General features: G+C 39.2%; 1 long non-coding RNA gene across 1 annotated transcript; it reads right to left on the bottom strand.

Annotated features, from left to right (window-relative positions):
• Positions 1-3,123: 3,123 nt before the first annotated feature.
• LOC119140686 lies at positions 3,124-25,191 on the bottom strand. Its single transcript, XR_005101685.1, has 2 exons — positions 24,931-25,191; positions 3,124-3,367 (listed from the first exon to the last, which is right to left on the bottom strand). It is a non-coding gene; the product is annotated as an uncharacterized LOC119140686 (long non-coding RNA).
• Positions 25,192-25,497: the final 306 nt, after the last annotated feature.

Raw genomic sequence — 25,497 nt, 5'->3', positions numbered from 1 at the left:
TTTTAAACAAAGTCAATGCCCAAATCTTGTTCAGTAGCCCTTAATTACTACCATAAAAATCTGATTATTGTGTCCTTTTTTTTTTGGTAGCCAGTTTCTTCTCACTAGTAGTTTTACAAATGCACATATGGGGAAAACACTGAAAACAGCAAGAAAACTGTATAGGAAAGCTTGAAATACTGGGGGGGGGGAACCCAACAAACCAAAGAAATAACTTTTAACCAAATTTAATATTAGTATAGAAACACATATGTTCCTTTCATTAGGAAGTCAAGAATGAGCCTAATCCATTTCTTTTTGCATGCTGTGAATTGACATAAGTATCTCCCAGAATTCCAGAAGCCCCACCAGCCCTGTGAATGTAACAAACTTGAAGTCATTGCTTGACTAACACCTCTATTCAAAACGCAATCTGAAGCAGGGTTTTCAATCAAAACATCACCTCTCAGGTCTGCAGCCATGGTAAGTTTAAATGCTGACATATTTACATTACATTTACACTGCTCCAGTGCTCTGTGTTTCACATGTTGCTTAGGCTCTCTTGTGGTTGCAGGGCTAACTGGATTAATTCACATTTCCCAATAAGATTAGCATCCTAGGTGGGAGGCAGGAAGCTGGGCAGTTTTGCAAACTATCCATCTTGTTCTGCTGATGGAGCAAATTGCTCCCTATTGTGGTTACAGTTTAAAAATCAAGGAGGTAATGTTATACTAACTAAATACTGCATTAACTTCAACTTAATAAAACTAGCCAAATTGTATCAATGCATTCTCATGTGCAACAAACACATTGTCTTCTTTTAGATCATGCCATATCTATGTTGGAAATACTAAAAGCATGCATTAACTATATAGAGGAAACAGAGCTGGGTTGTATATCTATGTGCTATTTTCAGAGAGTCAGGAATAAGTGCTTTGTATGCCATAAAAAACATGCTTCCATTGGAGAGAAAATTAATAGTTGAGAAGCAACAGTTTTTAATGGAAACAAGGGCTTTTTTCTCTTCTCTTCTCTGACTATCCCTCTTTTCAAAACCCTCTTTAGGGTTTGAAGTATTCAGAAAAGGAAAAAAGCAGCTTCTAGAATGAAGGACAAGCTTTAGAAATTGTTCAAGTCATGATCTGCCAGTATAAATTTGGTAAAATTATTTCCGCTCTCCTACCACTGAATTTAGCCCTTAAGACACACGTGCAAGATTTCTCACAAACATTTTATGTAATACTATCAAAGCAAAATACATTCAAGAGTAAAAGACTTTTCAATGCTAATTCCAAGTTATGAAACTTCCTGATATATTTTCTATTTGTTGCCATTCTTGCTTGATTTGCTTTATATGTGAGGTTGGTTTAAAAATGTTTATCAGCACTGTGAAAGAGCAAAGACTGTTGAGCCCTGCTCATATACTCTTTACTTCAAAACCTTTGAATGACTGTTACATCTTGAACTAAAAAAATTCTTTTCTGTCAGTCTTTTTAAAAAAATGTAGAGGGATTTTTAAAGGACCAAGGACATATGTTACCATTGTCTGGGTTGGGCAACCCAGGCCTGTTAGTTGAAGCTGCAGAGCAACTTTAAATTGTCCTGGGAACAAGCAGTGGGAGAAGGAAAACAAGCTATGCACAAACAAGAAGCCAGGTGCAGAGCAAGTCCTGGGAACCGCGAAATCAACACACTCTCATCGGCACACTCTGATAAGACACCTGCAGCATGCTCACCAATCAGTGACACGGACGCCCACGTGACCAGAGACTTTTATCTAATCACCTGTGTGTAAAGTCGGGTGAGCGGTCGGTTTAAGTTATAAATATGACCTGTTTGTTTAATAAAGGGAGCATGGCATGTAGCCATATTGGTGTGATTGTCATGACTTGGCCGACTCTCCACGGGGGACCCTCTTCGAAAAAACAGTATTTTCTGCAAGGAAAATAGCCCTTTTTCTTTTGAATAGCTGTTTTCAAGCATGCAACAAAGAAATTACTTAAAGGCAAGGGAAATGTATTAAGTAAAATTACCTTCACCATTTTTTACTGAAAAACACTCAATTTTTAAACCAAGAGTTTTGTAGCAAGGTAAAACTTGAAGGAAGGGTTTCTGTAATTAAGGGTCCCATAATGCCTTCCCCTGTGCTTGCCTGGTTTACTAAAGGAATGGACTTATGCACTCCAATAGTTTGTCCATTAGTGGCAAGTTTTGAATCAGCTGGCTAATTTCAACTACATTTGACAGAGGGGTGGAGGGGTCTGAAAGATATTTGGGGTTCAGAGATTTCATGCATATGGATCACTAAATATGGGGAGGGTATGAGAGGGAGCAGGAGAGGGGAACAGCTGAAGGTCTATACTGATGGAAGGAATCAAAGCTGGGTTCAACATTTATCATTTCTGTTGGCCTGAAGCTAGCCAATATAAATCCATGCACCGAGTGGATGATCAAGTGTGCTGTCCTAGGCCCATTCCACAATAACAATTTTGAATGGTAGTGTAAGTTGGAGTCATCATTTTTCATTTGGCATTGAAATAAACAGGAAAAGGACAAGGAAAGGGAAGGATAAATATTTTTGCAAAACACTAATGAACATTAAATATTTTATACAGGAGTTTGCAAATCAAAGGAAACAATGAAGAAGCCATCTTAAGTTTGTTAAATTGAGAACTACTACACTTATTTTTGTTTTTCTACTACTACCTGGAATTTTCCTTCTTCCTAACATTATCATTATTACCTTACATTTAAGCCTACGCTAAGTGTGATTTAACACAGGAAACAGAAAAAGAGAGGTCTAGTTTTCAGTATCAGAGGTGTCTTTGTTGTGGAAAGTTATCAGCTCCCAAACATTGTCTACATTGCATAGGTCTGTGTACTTTAGCAGGTTTATAGCTCAGAATCAAACTCCCTAGAGACTTGCTGCAACTTATAAACCCATAAGGAATTTTTCAGACCAGTTCTATATCCTAATTCATTCACTTATGAGAACAGATCCATTATAACATTGTTTAAAAGGCATTTTCAAATACCTGCTTTTCTTTCTCACTTTTGCAGTAACAGTGATTTAAAACATTGAAAATTCACTCTACCAGCTAGTTTTGTCACCAAAATCGGGAATCAAACCTCTTAACACCAATGTAGTATTAAGAAGCAGGCACTCCTTTATTGCAGCACTGGGTGCTTGGTGTCATCTCCACAGATCAAGCACACCTGTGTAAATTTCACCATTACATTTATACACAAAAATTACAAGGTCATACACTCCCAGTTACAATGATTGGTTAGAAATTTGCATATAATTATAATATCTGCTGTGTCATCCTCTTCTGTTACTACGTTTGTACAGGGGAAGGGTCTTCACCTGGGCAAGGGTCTTCTTGACCTGTGGGCGTGGTTTTTAGTATTATAATGAAGGTAGTTCACTTCAGGACACCTTAAAAGTAAGTTTTGTTGCCAAGTTGGAAGGCTGGATATCAGCCTTGCCAAGCTGTCCAATAACTCATCCTATACACAATAGAACCTAGGTACTCTGGTTATGGTCTAGAGAGTAAGGTTATTATGGTCTATAGCAGGGGTCCTCAAACTTTTTAAACAGGGGGCTGGCGCGTGGATGAAGTGGCAGGAAGTTATCTGCAGCTGCTTGGTTTCCCCCCCCCAAACCCCGGCGGGGGGGTGTGTGTGTCTGTAAATACCGGGGGCCGGATTGAGGACCCTGGGGGGCTGTATCTGGCCCACGGGCTGTAGTTTGAGGACCTCTGGTCTACAGAATAGGGACTTCAAGTAACACAGTCTCGGATAACAAGCAGCACAGCAACTCATATGTCATTGGTTAATAAGTGCTAACATAATTCTAACATGGAGGTTAACTCCTTAAAATCAAGATGCTCCTATAGCTGTTTCACAAACACAAAATATAGAAAGATTCAGTAAACCTTAAGATAATCTGCAACAGTTTGAGGAAATCTTCAGATGAGGAGGGGGACTTCTAAAGAAGGTGATATTTTGCATTTTTAAAACTGAGGAAAACATGCCAGCCAAACTGTCTGACCACTGGCATTCAGCATCAAAGACAAAACTAAGGAAGGTTAATTTGTCTGAGGTTTCACTTCTTCCCTTGTATAAGGCAGTAAGAATAATTACTATGAAGTCAATAAGGTCACTCAATTGACTTGAAACAAGGTTTCATTTTTAAGCCTGGATGTGGATGTTGGTTTAATATCAAAGAAATTCTATAGCTATAGCTGGGAAAGGAAACCATGGAGGCTGACTTCCTGATGAGGGACATGATTATTTTTATCATCTCTGGTGAGAAATATATGCATTACTCAGAGGAATAATAATAATGAAAAAGAGATCAGATTTTTTGAGGGATCTTTTTAATTCATAGCATTTACCCTGTGTTCTGCAGTGATCAGATAGTTTAAAGAAAGATGAGGAAAATCTCATCAGCTAAAGCCTTTCCAGAGGAGAATTTTTTCCCAATCTGTATTTGTGATTATTTTGTGTCCTGAAGTAAAGGGTTCATGTATAAAAACAAACCATAATGCCTATATTAATGTTGGATTCTTATTTGAATTAATGGAATTGTGTCTGTGAAAAAATAGCATTTTCTATAATGGATTTCCAGAATATTTCTGTCAGATATTCCTGTGCCTTGGGTACTTTTGAAAGGCAAATTAGAGCCTATTACATAGTCAAGTTTTGAAAGTGGGCCGTGACATGACACAATTAAAAAATTGTCTCTCTGAACTTTTTTCCTATGCTAAAACACAATGGGTCTAGGTGAAGGTTGCATGGTACATAGTACACCTAACACAAAGAACAACAAAATAAAAATTGCAGGTTATATATACCTTTTAGAACTCTCCTGAGAGAGATACTTCAACACTGTTAACAGCTATAGTATGAGCCTGGCAATGACCACAACTGTAACTCTGTCCCAGGGCAGATCACTGTCAGCTTCCTACTGCTCCAACTCGTTTGTGACTCAGCACATCTCCAAAGAGTTGTATTTGGTGATTGGAATACTGTAGGACTACTGCTGACTTGATATGCATTGCTGGAATATCTCTATGACCTGCAAAATCTCCTGCAGTTTCCTTCTCCTCCTACTCAGTATGGTGAGAACCCCTCCTGCAATTTCATTAAGAGAGCCAGAGCAGAATACAAAGAAAGATGCAAAGCCTGACTGATAAAGGATGCTTTTCTCAGATAAAAAATACTTGTTTTTAAGCCAGATTTAGAGCTTTCACAAGAGTATGTGGACATGAAGCAACGTATCTTGATTTTGCCAGCACCTTGTGTCATAAGAAATCTGTCTAGCCATTCCAGGAGGAATTTTGGAGGTGTTTGTTTCTCACATAATTTTACAATTTTAAAATACTTCTCACTTCCACATGAGTAGAAGGAGAATGATAGTCAGGACAGCAGACTATGAAACAGAAAGTTGATGCTGACTGTGCTACCCTTAATCAAGCTGAAGCGCTAACCATTTGTGCTGGTTTTGGCTGGGGTAGAGTTAATTTTCTTCATAGTAGTAAGCATGGGGCTCTGGTTTGGATTTGTGCTGAAACCTGTGTTGATAACACAGGGATGTTTTAGTTATTGCTGAGCAGTGCTTACAGAGAGTCAAGGCCTTTTCTGCTTCTCACTCCACCCCACCAGTGAATAGGCTGGGAGTGCACAGGAAGCTGGGAGGGGACACAGCTGGGACAGCTGAGCCCAACTGACCAAAGGGATATTCCATACCATATGACGTCATGCTCAGCATATAAAGCTGGGGGAAGAAGAAAGAAGGAGGGGATATTCAGAGCGATGGTGTTTGTCTTCCAAAGTAACCGTTATGCATGATGGAGCCCTGCTTTCCTGGAGATGGTTGAACACCTACTTGCTGAGGGGAAGTAGTGAATGAATTCCTTATTTAGCTTTGCTTGTACACGTGGCTTTTACTTTATCTATTAAACTGTCTTTATCTCAACCCATGAGTTTTCTCACTTTTATTCTTCCGATTCTCTCCCCCAGCCCACTGTGAGGTGATTGAGCAAGCAGCTGTGTGGTGCTTAGTTGCCAGCTGGGGTTAAACCATAACAGTCCTTTTTGGCACCCAACATGGTGCTTGAAGACTTTGAGATAACGATCAAACTTAGATCAAATTTACAGCTGTTATTTTTGTTAGCATCAATATTATTTCCTGTCTGCTGGACATATTCCCACAGTTCTAATAGAGAGAGATGGTATATTGCTCTAATTGAAAAAGCTTAAGTTGTCCAGGAGGCTTGCTTTGTATAAAGTGCAACATAGAACATTTACAATCAGCAGAAAATATAGAAGTTAATCTAAACATGTCTATGTTGCTTTCAGCTTTTAAGAATTGTTTCATGAGCAGAACTAATGAATGCCAGTTACATTATGCAGTACGCTATGCTACCCTTTTAATAACCCTGACTCTCTGACCCTTTCACAAAATCACTGCTCTCATATTTACCTTAAAGCATCTCATTCATTTTCCCCAGTACTTCCTCTCTTTCCCACCTTCTCTAATGCCTGCTTATGCAGAAATTCATGCCTGCTGTAATGTGTTCTAATCCAAACAGGTATTGCCCTGCAACCTTTCTCTTGGTGGTGGTGGCACTAATCAATTGATTTTCAGGAAATGAAGAGGAACCCCTTTATGAAATGTGCTTGAAATCAACCAACACATTCAAAAGCTATTAGTGGAGTGTCAGATGAACTGTCAGAAAGACATTATAGATGGTTAAGAAACTGGACTAAAAAACAGGCTGGAGAAATAGTTACTTTTATATCTAATGGGAGTACATGCAAATCATCCAGGCACCACTTATGGTGCACAAACTTCAATGTATAGCTGTTTCTTAAATCTGCTGTGTTCATTAATGAGTATTTGAAATGCATTCTATAGCAATTAGGCAAGCCTGTCTGTTTGTAGGAGTACTGATCTAAATCAACTCTAGATCCAGCTCCTTCTCTTCAGGCAGAGATTTACTGAGTACTGATTGAAAGCTATTACCTTATTGTGCAACCAGAAGCTCTCTATCTCAGGTAATGCAAATCTGAGATCGCTGAGAACAGTAAAATGATCATTCTGTTCCTTTCTCTGATTTTGGTGCCTAATCACCCGTTTCTGATAACTGAAAACCTGTGGTCCTTGAGTTTAGACACTGTGATTAGTATAGCAGCCACAGACTCTCAAGGGTCTTGGCATAACCCTTCACAGTTTCCTTTCATGGGCAGTCTGACTTATAGTTCATGGCTTCAGGGACGCATGATGGTGGAAGCAGACAGACACAGGCCTTGAAAAAGATCCAAATCTATTAAGCTTTACTTCGGTTAGCATAAGTGTTATTCAGATCCAGACAAACAATAAGCCATCTGTATATATTTGCCTGCTTCAGTTTCCTCATACTTAGGCATTCTTTGGGGTTAAGTCACTCTTCTAAGGAGTTCAGCATTTTCTCCTTCCTACTGTACTTTGACTTTTCCTTTAGAGCACAGAGTTGAAACAAGCTCTTCTCTAAACTACTTGAAAATGTCCAATGGAAAAAATGTTTTATTTTATAACTCACTTTATCTTGACAAGCTGGCTAACTTTAATTTCTTAAACATGTCTTGGGGAGCTCAGACATGAAGAACTAGTTTGTCCTGAGCAACAGTTCTCTGTAATGACATTTGAATGCACACTCATTAAAAAGTTTAACATATTATCATTATCTTCCATTATTATCCCTGTAACCAGTGCATGATTTTTTCTTGACATTGCTGCTGACATTTACTAGTGAGGCAAGAGACCACAATGAAAGCAATTGAGCTCCACCTCCAAAACAGATGTTACAAGCTGACAAAGTCATGTGCATATGGAGAACTCATTTCACATGGACATTTTCAGTGACCTTTTTTCCTATCCTACTGCAGAAATTATATTCTGCAATAACTGTGTCCACATGGCCAGCTGTTTCATACTTAATTTCTACAACAATGGTATAGAGACAGCAGGGGTCTATTTCAAAGTAAGCACAGCATTCTGAGCAGGAATCCTATGGTGGTGCTTCCAGATGGTGAGCTAGCTGTCTGTGTTCTGGATCCTCTCTTGTGGTGTGCTGTGATTACATAGCAGAGCCAGCTGGAATCAGCCAGAATTGCAAGACTTGTGGTCAAACTACACATTTCCACTGGTTCATCTCTTTTTGGCGTACCAAAGCATTTTCAAGTTGCTGTCAGCTAGAATGAAGGCAACTCTTCTGTCTCATGCCTCTAGGAGTCTCTAGTACAAAAAAGACTGAGATCACACTGAATGGATCTAGCTATAGAAAGCACACACCATTTTGATGGGTCATTTAGCAGCTCAAATGAGGTGATGGCACCAGGAAGAAGACAAGAATCCTAAACAGGAATGACCTATTTCTGAAATAATTTATTTTTCTGAGCACAGGGAAAAGGCAGGACATGCTGGGAAAGCACTGTGCTGCAGATCTATCATGCTTAGCGAAGACTACAAAAATATAAGTACTATGAAGATCTCCGTTCTTAGGATCTCTGCCATGCCAGTCTTATGGCTATAGCAGCAGTGCAGCAGCATGGATCATAAAACATAGAAGGCATAGGAGATTCTTGGTGGCTTTACCTGTTTGTTCCCATGTGATACTAATGTATTAATGGCACCCATGCACCCACACTTTGCCTGCTGCACCAGGATGAAATGTTCTAAAGAAATGTGGTTAAAGAGATGTTTCTCTCTCTTTTTTTGATGGCCTGGTTGCTTAGCATGGCAGCTTCTCCAACACCAGTCACAAACTCACGTATGTGTAGAAAAATCTAGGACATTGATCCAAAAACCACGGGGGATGCTCACAGTGTTTAGATCATTGCTATTGTTTGGGGGAAAAAAAGCATACCTGCTGTTCCCCTTGCCCCTGAAAGCCTTTAAGCAAGAGTCCTGCACAGTAAGGTGTATTAGTTTATCCTGAGAAGCTACATGTTGACAGTAGAGTGTGCATTTAAGGGACTGAACAGGAGAGTGCTTAAGTGGATGACTTTGAGCATTACCTCCCTTGTGCATGCTTGCTCGCTCGCTCACTCTAGTTTTAGTGAATTCTACTTTATGAGAACAAAGGAAAGTTTTTCTCATGGAGGCAAAGAACAAGAGGTGTTCCTCCCCAGATGACAACTGGCAAGGTCAACAAATTCAGAGAGGATTTGTGTTCCTACATGGAATGTGAAAATAGACTTTTTTCATCAAATCTTTTAAGCATGGGAATTATGCTTAATGGAAAAGAGAATTACTTTTCACAGAATGGTGTATCTTAAATATATTGCTTTGATAGGAGAGACCACTGTATACACTGTATTTTGCTGATGTGCATGAAAGCAAATGCTTTTATGAGCCATTCATTGTGCTCTCAGCCTGGGGTACTTTGTCTTACAAAAATCAAATCAGTTGTTAAAAAAACATTCTTATCAAACAAACAAAATCCACTTACCATCACCTAACATGTAATCTTTATAACCACTGAAAAAGATAAAAAATCTGGGGAGGGTCTAGCTTTCTACCAGTCTCTCTCAATGAGTTCAGCAGTGTGCTCAAAACCTCACTTTCAAGCAGAAGGTCATGTTCCATCACCAGCAGCTCTGTCTGCCCTGAAAGGTGCTGGGGATAGAGAGGAAGGTGCTGCATAGAAAATTTCACCTCTGAGCAGGCAGTATTCTCAATGACTCACATACATGACTGGATCATTGCACTGGTATGAGATGGTAAAAGACCTTGATGCAGCCGACTAGTTTTGAGAGTGCTGTGACAATTGGTGCCCCCTGTGAGGTCCTTCAGATTATGAGACTGGGTGTAATGAGCGGCAACAGCGGTGATGGCTGTGCCAGGGGATGTTTGAAGTTTTGAGCAGTGACAGCGGCGCCCAACGAAGCAGAGACAGGAGGGGATGGCCTGTGATCCAGATCACATTGAGATAGGTGGGAAGAGCCTGGGGATCTGGATCAGACACCAGTAAAGGTGAGCCATTGGGATTAAAGAGAAAAAAGCCTGACTGCCGTGGAGTTAAGAGACTGAGGGTAACGGGCGATAGCGGCAGAGTACATGGCCAGATGTGGCAGCAGCCGGCAGCGGTGGCAGGTCCAGAGCGGGTCCGGCTAGACAGCGGTGATGGCTGTGCTGGGGGAAGGCACGGGAGCAGCGCAGTGCTGCAAGTGGCTTCCGCCGTTGCTGCTGCTGCTGCTCAGCCTGGTGGTATTCTTGCCGGTGTTTATGTGCTCCTTGAAGGTGTCTCCAGTCAAAGAAGAAATGAACAACCACAAGGATGTTGAGAAGCTTGTTGGAAGACGGAGTAATGTACTAGTGCTGTATTCTAGATCTGCTGCTGTTGAAAGCTCATTCAGGTTACTGTCCAGTGTGTCCCAAGAGGTGAAAGGACGAGGTACTATAAGTTCATCAGAACCCCACTCTGAAGAAAACAAAATCTTAGATGTTAAGAAAGCAGATGAGAAGAAAGGCGATCAGCTCCCAGAAGCTGAAAAGCCCAAGATAAAATGGAAGAAGGGATATGTGTATGAGTTCAGGGACAAATTGTCTGGACTGTATGAAAACTTTATTTGTGAAAAAGTTGTGATGATTATTAAATACATAAGGCATGAAATGTTAAGAAGAAAAAAAGAGTTCAGGGTCAAGTTTTCCAGACTGTTTGAAAAGTTTATTTGTAAAAAGGTTGTGATGATTGTTAAAAACATAAGGTATGAAATATTAAAAAGAAAAAAAAAAGGGGGGGGAATTGTAGAGGAATGAAGCTGGGTTAATTAATATTGATAATATACAGCTGTGGACTGGCTTCAGGGGCAGTGGGTTGGCTGATGTAGATAAGGTGCAGCTGTGGCTGGTTCTGTGAAGAGGTTGGGCAGTCAATGAAGAGAGAGAGAGTCAGCCTGCTAGCTAGCCCTGGATGAGGAGAGCCTAGAAGAAGGCAGCAGAGGGACTGGCATGAAGGGTATGTTGGTATGAGATGGTAAAAGACCTTAATGTAGCCAGCCAGCTAGTTTTGAGAGTGCTGTAACACATACTGATACTGGTTGTGTGAAGTCATAGTCTGGACTAGTGGACACCAGCATCTGGCTTTACACTGTGCAGTGGGACATGGTTAGAAGTCAAACAATGAAGTAGCCACAGGCTTTGAGTTTGAGGAAAGGGGAGAGTGGATTGGATAGGAGCAGGTCAGTAATTGCACCTGCATGTCTGCAGGCAGCCCTTACAATGTTGGATGTTACATTTTTGTGTTTAACATTATTAGAAGAGATTGTTCACAAGATAATGCAGATTGGAGAGATATACAACAATACTGAACCAGGTGTGTTATGGATTTGCTAATAAGTTAAGATTGACTTTATTTGATTGATTATTTGATTTTATAAAATTATTTTATAGAATAGAAATATAGAAGGATAAGAAATATATTTTAATGAAACTTATAGTTGCACAGTAAAAGCTGCTATGAGATCCTCTGTATATCCCGTATCACGGCTAGAAGAATGGGCTAGAACCATTGTTAAAACTTAAGTAATAACTTTAGGGTTTGAAAGGTTTCTTTGTATTTGACCAGTCTTCTGTATATAGAAGGTGTATTGAAATGTCAGAATATGAGATGAATGGAAACTGGGGAGAGTCGACTGGAACAGCTTGTGGTTACCTGCCAAGAAACCATGAACTTTAGTAAAAGGTAATTCCGGCAGGGGGAGATCACGACCACCGACTCGTATACCACCTACCCAAATTGTACCCCAGACCCATTTCTAGACCTTTCTAAGCTCTACTGCGCAGAATCTGATATAGGAGGAGAATGTGTTAATGACTTTCGGGAAATATCATGGTTATGCATGAATACTTAATGAATATGTATGAATAAGTTCTATATATGGTGTCTAATTTTGAGACGTGGTGTGCGTTGATTGTGAGAGGACTCGCTCATGCACCCGGCCGTCAATAAAGAAGTGTCTGCTTATCTGCATCACATTGGTGTCAATAAGTTCTTCATTCTGAGATTTCGGTAACAGGTGAACTCCTCCAAAATTTTACTGGACAAGAAATGCCTCCTTATGTGGTTTGTTGCTGTACAGTTCTGCCATACTGTATATCTTCTGCACTGAAACAGAACATCCCTTTGGTTGTTCAGAGGCTCAAGATTCATTTGTCCTCCACAGATTTCTACATAGATGTACTCAACATCTTCTTGTGTCAACAAGAAATCCTGGGTTTCAAGGAGGAGCTCTGTCAGTATCAAGGGCTTTGCTAACTAGACCGGTGAGCTTTGTCCTCCACAATCCTGGATGCTGAAACAGCACCCCAGGCATGGAAAAGTAGAAGAATCATTGGGATGCACATCGTTAAATAAGCAGGAAGTTAGTAGAGAATGGTAAAGCACTGGAGGACTGCTGTGAATTGCAGATACATATATGCAAACATTAGTCAGAAAAACACAAACTGGAACCTTTTTGAATGCAGACAGGAAAAGTCACATCAACTGGCATGTAAATTCACAAAGAAAAATACATCAAGTAGTGCAGAAACAGTAAATGTGAACAAATAGTCTGATGCAGGCATGCTCACAGATACTTAAATAAAGTTCCTACTGTAAAAGATCCATGAGCCATACAAAAATTTTTCTTGGCATTAAGTATGAAGCTATTTATCTAATTTCTATGTATAAATACCATATAAACTGGGGCTCAGGTTCATAGGCTTTCAAAAATGAATGCAATTAAGCTCACTAATCAGGTATGAAAAATTCAATTCTAGATATTTGCATATAGCACTGTAAATAATTGATTTTTCTAGTTGGCTAGGCCAGCATTTCTGTTTGATTTCACTCGAGTGCACAGAAGAGATACAGGTTCCTCATTAGCGTGGAAAGAAGAAATATTTCTTAGCCTTTTTATACCTCAGACACTCCTATGAAAAATAGAGTAGTTCTACACCTACCTTGATACAGTTAGAGTAGGAGGTAAGGTTTAGTTAATCATGTTAAGATTCTGTTTCTCTATTTTTAAATATACAAATATACTTTGGAAAAATGTTATGTTGTTGATGTTTGATGTAAATTTTCTGGGAGGAGATGTGACAAGCAGCAAATGCATGTAGTCTTTAATTTACTATATCCAAATGAGGTCCATTTTGTAAAAGTAAAATTTTTTTCTAAAAGCTGTTCAGTCATGTTTAGGTTAATATGTGCATGGCATTGTGTTCAAGGGCAAGAACACTTACAGAGATAAAATGAGTTACACCAACACATACACAGATTCTACATCGCTGATTTGTCTTGCAATAAAAAGGCAACAACCCCTGTCATGGACATTTACCACACAATGAAAGTGTGACAATACCCAAAAAAACCCCACTTATCCTTTGATTAAAACACAACTTCTCAGGCTGACAAATGTATGTGTCTAGATGTGTGGCAGAAAAGGAAGTGAAAAAGCATACGTTGTCCATCATTAGCAATGAGGAAAACATTTCTATGCACAGGGTGACATCCACTCTCATATATGATCTGAATGTCAAGGTCAATATGCTGACTTTTGAGAATAGGATCATGCTCTGCTTTAGATTAAGTAAATCTTGGTATTTTGGTACAAATTTTCATATGAACATTTCTTTCAGTTTCAGTTTGCATCTATACAAAACAGATAATTTCACACAAGTATTTTGAAATAAGACATGTAGGTGGTTGACATGAGTGGAAATCTGCAGCATGAAATTTGCTTAGAAGTGATCATGTTGAGTTCACCTTTGGGATATGCAGCAGGAGAATCCAGGACTCATGCAGAGTATAAGGCAGGACAGACTGAAGTGTTTGCTAGTCTCTGCATTGTGTCTATGACCTCGGCTGATCTGCAGTTTCATATATATGGGATGAAGCTCACATACACATCAAACTTCTATATTATCTAGAAATGTTCCCTGAGATTAAGCCAAATCCACACGTGTGATATTTAATTATAACAAACGTTGAGTTGAATTGTAGATTCATAGATATTAAAGCCAGAAAGGCCTCAACCCTGACATCCTGGATAACACAGGATAGTCAGATTGTCATGATCTGACTCAAATTCACATGAGCATTAAAGCAAAAGGACCGAGTTCAGTGAGTTGGCGCCTTTTTAGCAAATACAGTTGGTTACTTTTTATTGTCAATTTCTCATGGAAAATCCTCTCATTGATGAAAAGCTCTTGATTTTCGAGGATGGTTTGCAAGGATTTAAATTGGGCCAGGGACAGCCCTAGTATAGTCAGCAGTTGACCAGGGCAGTGGCTTGCTGGCATGATAAAATGACCATGGCCTCACTGTTTACCTTTCCCATGCTGTAGGAGCTGAATGGATATAGAGGAAGCTGCAAATGGTAGTAGTGTTCCCAGCAAAGGGCATTGTTGAAAGGCTGGAGGCCTTAAGGAGAGTTGAGTTCAGCTCCTGATCTGCAGTCACTGAGGAGAAAATGGATCACCTGGAGGTAGTTTGGGCTTAGACTCGGGGTAATGGGGCAGGGAGGCAGGAGAAGTTTATAGGGTACAGAAGGTGAAAGGCACATCTAGTTTTTAATTATTGGATAGCAAAGCAGCATTACAGTAGTGTAGCACTGTGTCTGCAAAACAGATGGCATGCAAGGCAGTAGAGAGCTAACAGACATCCTTTCCACACCATAGCCCTGATGTTTCCCCAGCCTATATAAAGTTGCAGTCTTGTGTTTAGTAACATGATGAACACAACTACCAGTTAAACATGAATTGACTTATCTACTAACTACCCAGCACACATGTAAAATTCAACAATTCATATATATAAACAGAAGGCAAGCTAGAGAAAAAATGCAGTGATTGTTTGACCAAATACATGTGGTGAAAACAGTTGCGATTTTAATGGAATGAGCTGTTATTAATTTGCCTTCTTTATAGCCCAGTTTCTGCTAAAGTTCTCAGTAAGGTTTAATGTAAAGTATGAAGGCTTAGTAAAAATATTTAAGTAAACAAAATGAAATTTAGAAATACAGTTTCTTAGAAGGCTGGTTAAATTAATTTTAATCTGCTCCCGAATTCCTGTAAAATTTAATCTTCACTTACAAAAATGGTGGATTTTGGACAGACATTTAGCATTCTTCACATGAAACATTGTTATTTCATTTAATCCCCACATTTAACTCCCCCTTTAGCCATAGAGTTATGCTTTCAGTGTTTGTATACTTACAATGTATTATAGTTTCATCAAATCACTGATTAGAAATTGCAAATACTCACGTGAGAATAAAGTAGAACAAAATCAAAAGAACATATCAGAAATATTATTTAGGTTCTAATGTCTCTTGCACAAAGTTTTAGAAAACAGGTATATATGAGTGGAAATCTGATATCTTAATCGGCAATGCCTGCCATTAACTCTTTCTTATGCAGTTCATAAATTACTGGGCATTAGACTGGGTTCGTCATTGCTCCTACAAACTCAGCTGGACTCTAAGTACATACAAGCCTGAAAATTTTCTGTATCCTCACTGTTGTGGGCCTTGCTTCTGATAAACTCTGGAAAGTACTCACACTGATAAATTAAAAATCCATCCTCAAAGTTGCCCTTAATAGTCATACGTTGTTTAAACATACTGTGCAAACTGTGACTTCTTAGAACAATTACACAGATCAGTTGCCTATACTTCATTATAAACAATAATTAGTTGGAATGGCTTCCTTCACCTCTGATGTCATAAAAATGCTATTACTAGCTCTTCCTTGGACAGAATAAACAAGCATACCTGCTATGCAAGCTAATATAATGTCCTTTGTTTACACAATTGTAAGTCCTGTTAGCTCTAAACCAATTTTGAATTTAGGAGGGTCAAAAAGGGGAATAACAAAGGGGAGAAGTAACCTCAGTGATTCTACACTGACATACCTTCAGCCTCATAACTGGCATGGGAAGGTTGTGTTATCAGTTGGCTTGTGAAACCTAAGTGATGGTTCAGCCACTCTGCCCACAGCAGGACATAAACAACTATATTAATAGTTTCAGGAGTTCATAGCTTTTACCTGTACCTCAGTTAAGTTTTCTATGTAGTATGCATAGGGTTTCAGACATGCTGAATGGAGCTAATCCTTTAAATAGAGTTAAACTGGGATTTTAGGGCTTCATCTTCCAAAGAACTTTGTGTTCAATATCTAATTGTTTTAGGCTTATGCTATAACATCTATGAGTATTTTTTCCGTGGCTGCTCATCACATTGAGCAACCTGTTTGTTTAAGCATCTAAGTGGGAAATCTAACCTCTTTCAAAAATGGAGACCATATCGCCTCTGTAAACACAGGTTGTTTTCCTTTTTATTTGTTAAGGGTCTAGTGTAGAGTAATGATAAACAGAAATCTGAGGCTATGATGAATATCAAGTTGCCGTACTTTCCTAACATTGAGGAATGTGTCAGTTACTCAGCTGTCTGGGGCTAATGCAGACAAGGAGAAGAAAGGCTCCTGATAGTCAGATATCAGCTAATAATTAAGAGTTTAATAATACTAAAACTACTAAGTTTTTATGATTTTGTCTCCACGTCCCCCACTTTCAGTTAAGAAAAGTCAATACCTGCAAATCCAGATTAAAGGACTCCTGAAAAGTGAAAGGATTTGAAAATTCATGTAGAGGAAGAATGAAGGGTGAAAAGTTTATTTTCCATCTGTTAAGCCAAGGTGAAAGACTGGGGTTGAGTCAAAATATGCCTTAATTCAAACTGGTAAGCACTTAAATGTATGCTACAGACTGCCTTCCTCCCCAACCGAAATACAAGAGATGTGGGAGGCCAAATGATCAGGGATGGATCTGGCTGCCCTACAAAACTCTTCTGTGCAAACCAAAAGGCAGATAAGGAGCTGCACCTGAGCACATGTATCTGTTAGCTATTCCTATCATTCATCAGATACCAGAGGCTTCCTCCTAGGAGTGGAGAGGGCATGGTGGGGAAGGAAAGCAGAACTGTTTGGTTAAACTCTAGGTACTGTCAGTTACCACATCTCAGCTGAGACCTATGCTGAACTATAGTCACAGCTGGGAGGGGTAAGTTCAGTCACTAGGACAAAAGCCAGGGGCTCAAAACCAAGCTTAAATGCAAGATGAGCATTACCTTAAATAGGGAAGGCTGCTGGAAATGTATGAATAAACTAGGCATGCCTCATTCCCCTGTAAGGGCTGGAAAGATTCTAGGGGAAATAGATCTTTGCTTGTTATCAGCTAATGAACATTCTGTTTAGAGAGCTGCTTGGTCACTACATACTCCTGTTCAATGGCACCAAGAGCTGCAGATTAGATCTGCAGAACATTGAACAGCTAGTGGTTAGTGCAAAAAGGCCACAGCCTAAGAAAAGGAAAATTTCAAATTTTAACATAAAATCAGTTGAAATATTAAGCTAGAGTTGTGGGAATATGTGGGGAGAGAACGAGTGGGGAACTAAGACAAAGCTGTCAGGACAGAGTTCATGAGGTGGTTTGTTAGGAGCAATATAGTTAAGTGAAAACTACACTGACAAATGTTCCCTAACATTTCTCAGACTTGACCCCTTTTTATGAAAATTGAATTGTAAAAGCTTTATTTATAAAGTTCAATTTTAAGAGTATAACACCTTTTGAAATTATTTGCCTCAGATCAACAAAGAAATTTTGTGAGACAATAAGGAGCAGAATGGAAGATCTATGATTTACTTTTTATGTTCCACCCATTAACTCATGCTTTATCTTCCTAAGCCAAACAGGAAGAATTATTGAAACCTGTTACATGAATCAGGCATACATTAGGGAAAAATTTTCTTCTGAGGCTATAAGTGGATGTAATCCACTTCAAATTTACTTTTACAGCTTTTGTGTAAACATTTGTAAGTACAAGTAATATGGCTTATAAGGGGAAGTCAAATTTAAATATGTACCTTGGACAGATCTAAGTTTCAATATGTGCATACTGGCACGAGGAAACATGACTTACATATACAGATTTTGTTGATAAATAGGTGTGTACAAATTTTGAGCATCCTGTTGATGTGAACTTTCAGTTTAAATGTCCCTACCTGAAGGAACACTGAAAAATGCAAAAGCTACACTTCAATAAATTGTGGTGGTTTGACCCTAGCTAGAAATCAGGTGCCCACCAAGCTGCTCTATCACTACCCCTGGTCAACTGAACAGGGGAGAGAAAATATAGCAAAAAAGTCATGGGTTGAGATAAGGGCAGGGAGATCACTCAGCAATTGCCATCATGGGCAAAACAGACTTGACTTGTGGAAATTAGTTTAGTTTATTAAACTAATAAAGGGGGGAGGGAATAAAACCAGGCTCACTAGAGATGAGCCCGGGGGAGGCATGGTAGTGTTGGAGGTGAGATCAATAGCACAGCTGAAGTGTATGCCAATGCCTGAAGCATGGGCAACAAGCAGGAGGAGCTGGAAGCCATTGTGCAGCAGGAAGACTATGACATAGTCACCATCACGGAAACATGGTGGGATAGCTCGCATGAATGGAGTGCTGCAATGGATGGCTATAAACTCTTCAGAAGGGATAGGCAAGGAAGGAGAGGCAGTGGGGTAGTGCAGGACAAGGCCTCAAGGACAAGAGTCCAAGTACTGTTAGCCTGATGAATAGAGACATGTTAGAACTTGTAGGGCACAAGGCCTGGGAACAAAGGAGCAAGCTAACTGCAGACTCTTGAGCCGTTGCAGTTGAGATGGCAACCAGATGGATAAAGAGGAACAAGTAGCCAGATAAGGGAATGGATAGTGCCGATAAGGAATTTTATTAATTAAGAAAGTCACGTAGGAAGAACCCCCCTAATCTTAGAATAGAAATTGTTGCTATGACAAGGTAAATTAATCAGTTTCTATTGTTTTAACGGTGTGCCTTAAATGTCAACCAATCAGTGTTTTTTATGCTTAAGATTTAACCAATCAGTGTGTAATATGTAGAAGATAGAAACGTATATAATTGTAAGAAAATCACTAATAAATGGACAACTTGCTTGCATCAAGCTGCGTCCCGTCTCTTCATTCGCTGCAGGGTAGCTCTGTATGTCAGGGAGTGTTTTGACTGCCTAGAGCTGAATGATGGTATGTCCTGGTTTCAGCTGGGATGGAGTTCATTATCTCCTTAGGAGCTAGTATGGTGCTGTGTTTTGGCTTTGATGTGAGACTTTTCAGTTCCTTGGGTCGTGTTAGTGAAAAAGGCTGGAGGGGCACAAGGAATTGGGAGGGGACACAGCCAGATCAGTTGACTCAAACTAGCCAAAGAGGTATTCCATACCATGGAGCATCATGCTTGGTATATAAACCTGGGGGGTTGGCTGGGGCAGGCAGATCATTTCTGGGGGATTGTCTGAGCATCGGTGAGCAGGTGGTGAGCAGTTGCATTGTGCACCATGTGTTTCTTTCTTCCTTTCCCTCTGGATGTTATTCTTTACCTCCCCCTTTTCATTATAATTGTTATTGTAATTGTTGTTATTATTGTTCTTTCATTTTCATTCTATTTCAATTATTAAATTGTTCTTATCTCAACCCTCGAGTTTTACATTCCTTTCCAACTCTCCTCCCCATCCCTCTGAGTGAGCAGCTGCGTGGTACTTAATTACCAGCCAGGGTTAAACCACGACATGGTGACAATAGGATTGAGTGTTTATCGGTAAGAATCAGAGTGAGAGCAAACAAAGCAGATACCCTCGTGGGGGTCTGTTATAGACCACCCAAAATTTGGGATCTCATTCTTCAATGAATAAGCAATTTCCCTTTGGGCGTATTGTACCATAATTCTTTATATCATGGTTTTCTTGTAGATTCTTCTCAAGATTTTGCACATGGATAGTGCTGGAGGTAAGATACTGGATTAAGTGATTTTTTTTGTGTGTGCTCTAATAGGATTGTGCCAAAAATCCTTAACAAATTTCTCAGTTTCTTATCAGCTATGAACCCTTTTTAACACGTGTAATGACTGTTAAAAATGTCATGTCAGCCTTCCAAAGATACCTGAATTTGATCCAAAGAAAAAAACCCACGCTCAAGTAAATGGGAGAACCTATGTGAGAAGTGTTACAAAATGAATGGAGAACGTTTTCACTTGCTTTTATATATCATATCCTACCTTTATTAGAAATTATCTAGCTAGACTACATCAGTAGTGTGATTAATTTGATCTTTAAGAAGTATTTCTACACAAGAGAAGCTCTTATATTTAACTAATCAGTAAAACTAGACAGCATTTTACAGTTGTACTCAGTATTAAACTAAAATAGGTCTGAACCAAGGATAGGGAGAAACACATCTAAGGGAACATAAGATAAACTAAACTAAATACAGAAAGCAGTACATCCAAAGCAACACAGCTGAATGATGGCTGATCTACCTTCTTTAACGGGACTGAGAGGCCTGTGATTGTATTCTGCATCCAGTTTTAAAAAATACTTTTTTGAAAAGATGTAGATTACCTGGGAGAATCCAGAATAGTATAGAGTGTTAAAAAAAAAAAAGTTACAAAGGAAGTTGAGGATTTTGTTTTCTTTAGAAGAAAGAAGACCAAGAAAGGCATGATTGTAGCCCTCTGATATATAAAAGACTGTAAATATAATAATGAAAAACTGTTTCTCATGCAAACAGAAGAAAGATCAAGAAGAAATCTTACTGTAAGTACAGAAAACTTTTTGGTTGGATATTAAGGAAAATATTCTAATCAAAAGGTGTTGAAAAACTGGAATAGGCTACTTCAGTATTCTGTGGTATCTCTTGGATAACTTGGAGAACAGTTCAGAAAAATATATCTGTCAAGTACATGCAAGGATATCTGATTCTGTTTCAGAACAGTTCTGGATAAGATGATGTCTCATTGTTCCCTATAGCTGTCCATTTTTATCATTTTGTGGTACACTCCTGGGCAGATGAATCTCAAGGGAAGATTCCTTGTGCTTAGTGGGAAATCCCAATGGGCTATGCCAAGGAGCATAACAGAGAATTTAGGACATGGACAGCTCAAGTACTTGTAGATACACTGGAAAAACTGTAACATACCACACAAGCAGCTTTTGTAATTCCTAAACTTGGTATGTATTCATCATTCAAAACTAACATGATACAGATGCCAAAACCTACATTGTTTTCTGTGCTGATTTATATTGTGGTTAAAATAGAGAGAGCGCCTACATTTTCATACAAAATATTGAATTCATATACAAAACCATTCATATACATGTCTTTTGAGTTAATAAAAAGAAAGACCTTTTGAGATGTTTTAAAAATGTAATCCAGCCATCTTCAGGACTGACAGTAACTGGTTTTCAGCAGTATTAGCTGAGAAACGAAGAACTGACAAGGCCTAAAAGATGAAGGATGAAGATTCAGTGGCAAAGGCTGGGGCATTATTGACAAACTTCAATTTTTAGGACTATCTTTCTGCTTCCTTTCGAAATACTAAGATTTTAGATAATTTTCTGATTCCCATCAGGTTTTATTCAATTTAGCTCTCAGTTCTGGCACTTTTCCTAATACATATCAGTTTAAGTTGCCTTAAAATCAGCTCCATTTGAATTTTTTTAAACAAATATGCTAAATCTTACTGAGTTAAGCAAGAAGTTCTGCTATTTCATGATACTGTGTAAGAAAGGACTGATCAAAAGCAAGTTATTTATCTCATTAACCTTTAACTAGTTATTTTCATTTTCTTCCAACAGTAACAGGGAAGATCGCTTCCCTTGAACTGTTAAAGATATAATAGTGAGTTGAGTTTTTTCCATGTTAGCCTGATTAATCATTAAGATAATGATTTTTCAAGAATTGTCACAATGCTGTCAAGTACCATGTAAAAACAAGAGAAGCCACTGTTCGTCTGAGAGAGCAAACAGTTCATTTGTTCTATGAATACTTCTACTCTATCAGTTTTGGGGTGTTTAGATTTGGACTGGGAGCAGCTTTACAAACCCCTACAGGAAATGATCTACACAAAGGTGATAGTAACAATTACAGGATAGCACGAACAAATATAATTAGAAAAAGTCATATAGGCAGGGTCATATAGAAAAGGTCAGACAAAAGTGTGGAAGGTGTATGTGAAAGGTATATTTCCAGTGAAACTACTTTATTTGCCAGTAACAGTATTTGCCAGTGTCAGTAATGTGCCAGTACTTCAGAGGCTTCAGTTCTCCTTGACACATTTCATCAGCTTTCCAATTCATTCATTATATATATAGCATTAATACATGGTGTATAAAAAAAATAGTATATGCAGCATGTTTAAACTTTAACTCAAAGGAAGAATTTAAAAATGCAACAAAACTGACAGTTTTGATATTCCGCTGAGATCCTGAAACTTCACACATCCTTCAACCTTCCTTTTCTAGCCACATTAGCATTGGGCACCTTGAAAGTTGGCAAACCTGAATGGACACTGGGGAATACAGTGGTCATGGGGCTTTATAGGGCACAATCAACTCTTTAATCATCCTGTTTCAATCTACAGCCAGGTCAAGGGTAACTTGTATCATGGCTTTGCACTCAAATACCTGTTTTAGAAAGCTAGTAAGTGCATACCCCTTTTCTACACTGACTTCAAAACAATAGAACAAAGAGGTGGCCATGCCTTGTAATAGTGTAGTTTTGAAATGGTAGCTGTAGTAGGAAGGACTCTAACTGAAAAAAATTATTTTAATCTCCAGAGGTGAAGCAAATTAATGACTTAATTTGTAATGGTTCTCCAGGGTTGCTCTGAATTCCTTCAGCTCTCTGTTCTGCTAATATAGTAAGGGCATTCATCTCTTTCAAGTCAGTGGGCAAGGAAGGCATTCAGGGCCTGACCATGCAAAAGCTAAGTTATAAAAGTATGCAAGTTTTTGGAATCCCAGGAATTTGAAAAGCTTTAGAATTTATACTTCTGGTATTACAGTTTTTAACCTGACTGTCTCAGATGCAGTAGCTGGAATCCTAGATTTGGAACAGATATTCTGAGGATGTTCCAAAGCATATGTAAATCAAGCACCATGATTATTTTTAAATGAACCAAGAAGCACTTTGTTTTGTTTAACAAAAGTTTTTTCATACCCCAAATAATTGTACGTTTGCATGTGTATTTAACTAGGGGCTGGATTACATCTACATTGCAAAATAAAACACACAGGAAGGAACAAAACTGCAAATGAGTTTCTTCTCTATCAGCCAAAGTGGTATTTTCATTGCAGTTCAGGGTAGGAGATGGTTCACTGCAAAGCAAATTCCCCAGTTGAGTTTGCTAAAAGTTTGCACTCCCCTTTGAGCAGTAAAATATAAAATTCCAGTTGTGAATTAGTCAGGTATAAAAGCTATCCCTGCCAATACTCAATATTTCTATGTCATTGTGGGAGAAACAGCAAGGATGGAAAGCCAAGTAGAAACAATATCATCAGACTTTGCAAGAACCTGTTCACTGAACTGGTCACTTGAACATGGATGGATATGAGACCAGAACTCTCAAAAGGTCCCCCAAGGAAACCAAAGATTTACTGTGATGCCATTAGTTTCCTACTGCACAGTTTCAATTTTCAGCTAATAATCCTCTGAAATCAGTCTTTACAGCTGACAGAACCTGTTCTCAGATTGATATGCCTGTCACCATGTGTCTGTGTTTGTTTATCCCAAATCCAAATCACTGAAGGCATCATCTCCCCATGCCTTCTCCACAGACTTCTTTCTGTACATAACCCTGATAATAATAAAAAAAATCAGCCAGGAAGAGGAAAGTAAATTTCCTCCTTTCCTAAAGCCAGTATTATTACTACCATGACCCTGGAGAGGGAGACCCTAGGAGCACATGTAACATCAAATGATTATTTTTTTTTAACTGGGGAGAAAAACAAAATAAAGTACAACTGCCATCCAACTGCCTTAAAGAACTGCCCGATGACTGCACAAATGGGAATGCTTTCAAGGGAAGACTTCTTTATGAATTTAGCTTTTACAGGGAGTGCCCATGCTCTTCTTTATCCATGTCATGATTTTTTCCATCAGTTCTGAGACTAGAAATTGGGCAGACCTAGTTCCTGAAACTCTTCTCTACAGATACTGTATCCAATGACTCCTTTAATCAAAGCTCTAGGTAGCCTGTTTTTCCCAGATGGAAAGAACCTGACATCAGTTAACTGATAAGGCTGTCCAGGAGAGCTGTAGAAACTGAGAAGACAGAGGGCAATGACTGACTGCTCTGGTTGTAGCTGCAACTTACAAAAAGTATTTCACAGAGTTGTTGAGATCGGAAGGGACCTCTCAAAATCATCAGAGCTCCTCAGAGCTCACATCATAGAAAACTCAAAAAAAGCACTTACAAAGTCACAATTCCAGAAGATCCCTTATGGTCACTCATCCAACAGACATGTGCAGGTAGAAGTTTTCACAGGAGTTAGCCAAAAGTACAGTCTTCAAATAGCTAGTAAATAGTACAGAAAATACCTGACTGCCAACTCCACCTAGTAAGTCATCCCTTTTTCAGTAGAGACTCACATGCAGCAGAAGGTCAATGAAGTCTTCAAGGTTTTAAATTGATACCTACAGCTACAAGGAAATTATACCTTGTTTCTACATGGAAGTTTTTGCATAATGTTCAAAAACTAGCATTGCTGGGATTGATAGAGCTCAGCCCAAACTGAAAATACCATCTGTGGAACAGTGATAAATAGCCATATCCTCACAATGATTTGCATCTGTTCCGGTCCTGGAAGACTCAAGCTGGGAAGATTTGTTGTTATACCCAGAGTGAGATTAAGACACAAACAAGGTCAAATGCTGCTAATTAAGGAAGTTTATTGTGTGCTTATATAAACAAAACATTCACATGTTGTGGTGAGAAAATAGCGATAGGAAAGAGAGGGAAAGATAGGAAAGAAGGAAATCTAGCAAGCAGTTGGGATAGAGTTGCAAGAGATACTCACCACCATGGATCCAGCAGTGTCCCGTTGGTCCGTAGTCTCCATTCACGTCAGTGGTGGGGGTCTCTGGATTGCCACTTATTGTTTGGTGGCACAGTCTTTTATAGGGTGTTCAGGGGAGTCATTTCCCAGATAATGGCACGTACCGCATTCCTCCATGGGGCACATGTGATTACTGTGTCAGTAGGAGTCCATGTCTAGGCATAGTCCTCACAGCAGTGTGGCCTTTCCTTGACCCTGGCCAAAAACTGATATCAGGAAGCTGTTGGCTCCTTATCTGTTCACAACTGGAGTTAAGTCTTGCAGGAGCTCAGCTAACAAGCTTTGAGACAGTCAGTTTGAGATATGGTCTCTCACAGCATCCAACATACACTCATTCTGGTACAGGGGCAGAGGTTCTTGATTTATAGCAGCTCTTGAGTTGTGGCAGAACTGGCAGTTAGGAATGTGGCTAGACTAAAAGGCTTGTTTACCTCATGTACTGATTTTGGCAACCAAACAAAGGTGGAAGGAGATGGAAATGGATCTTGGACCTCACCTCTGGACCTTGTGGTTGGCATCTAGGACCCT

The sequence above is a fragment of the Falco rusticolus genome, chromosome W, assembly GCF_015220075.1.
Source record: "Falco rusticolus isolate bFalRus1 chromosome W, bFalRus1.pri, whole genome shotgun sequence".
Lineage (NCBI taxonomy): Eukaryota > Metazoa > Chordata > Aves > Falconiformes > Falconidae > Falco > Falco rusticolus.
The sequence above is the reverse complement of the archived record's forward strand: the minus strand, read 5'-3'. Positions and strand labels throughout refer to the sequence as shown.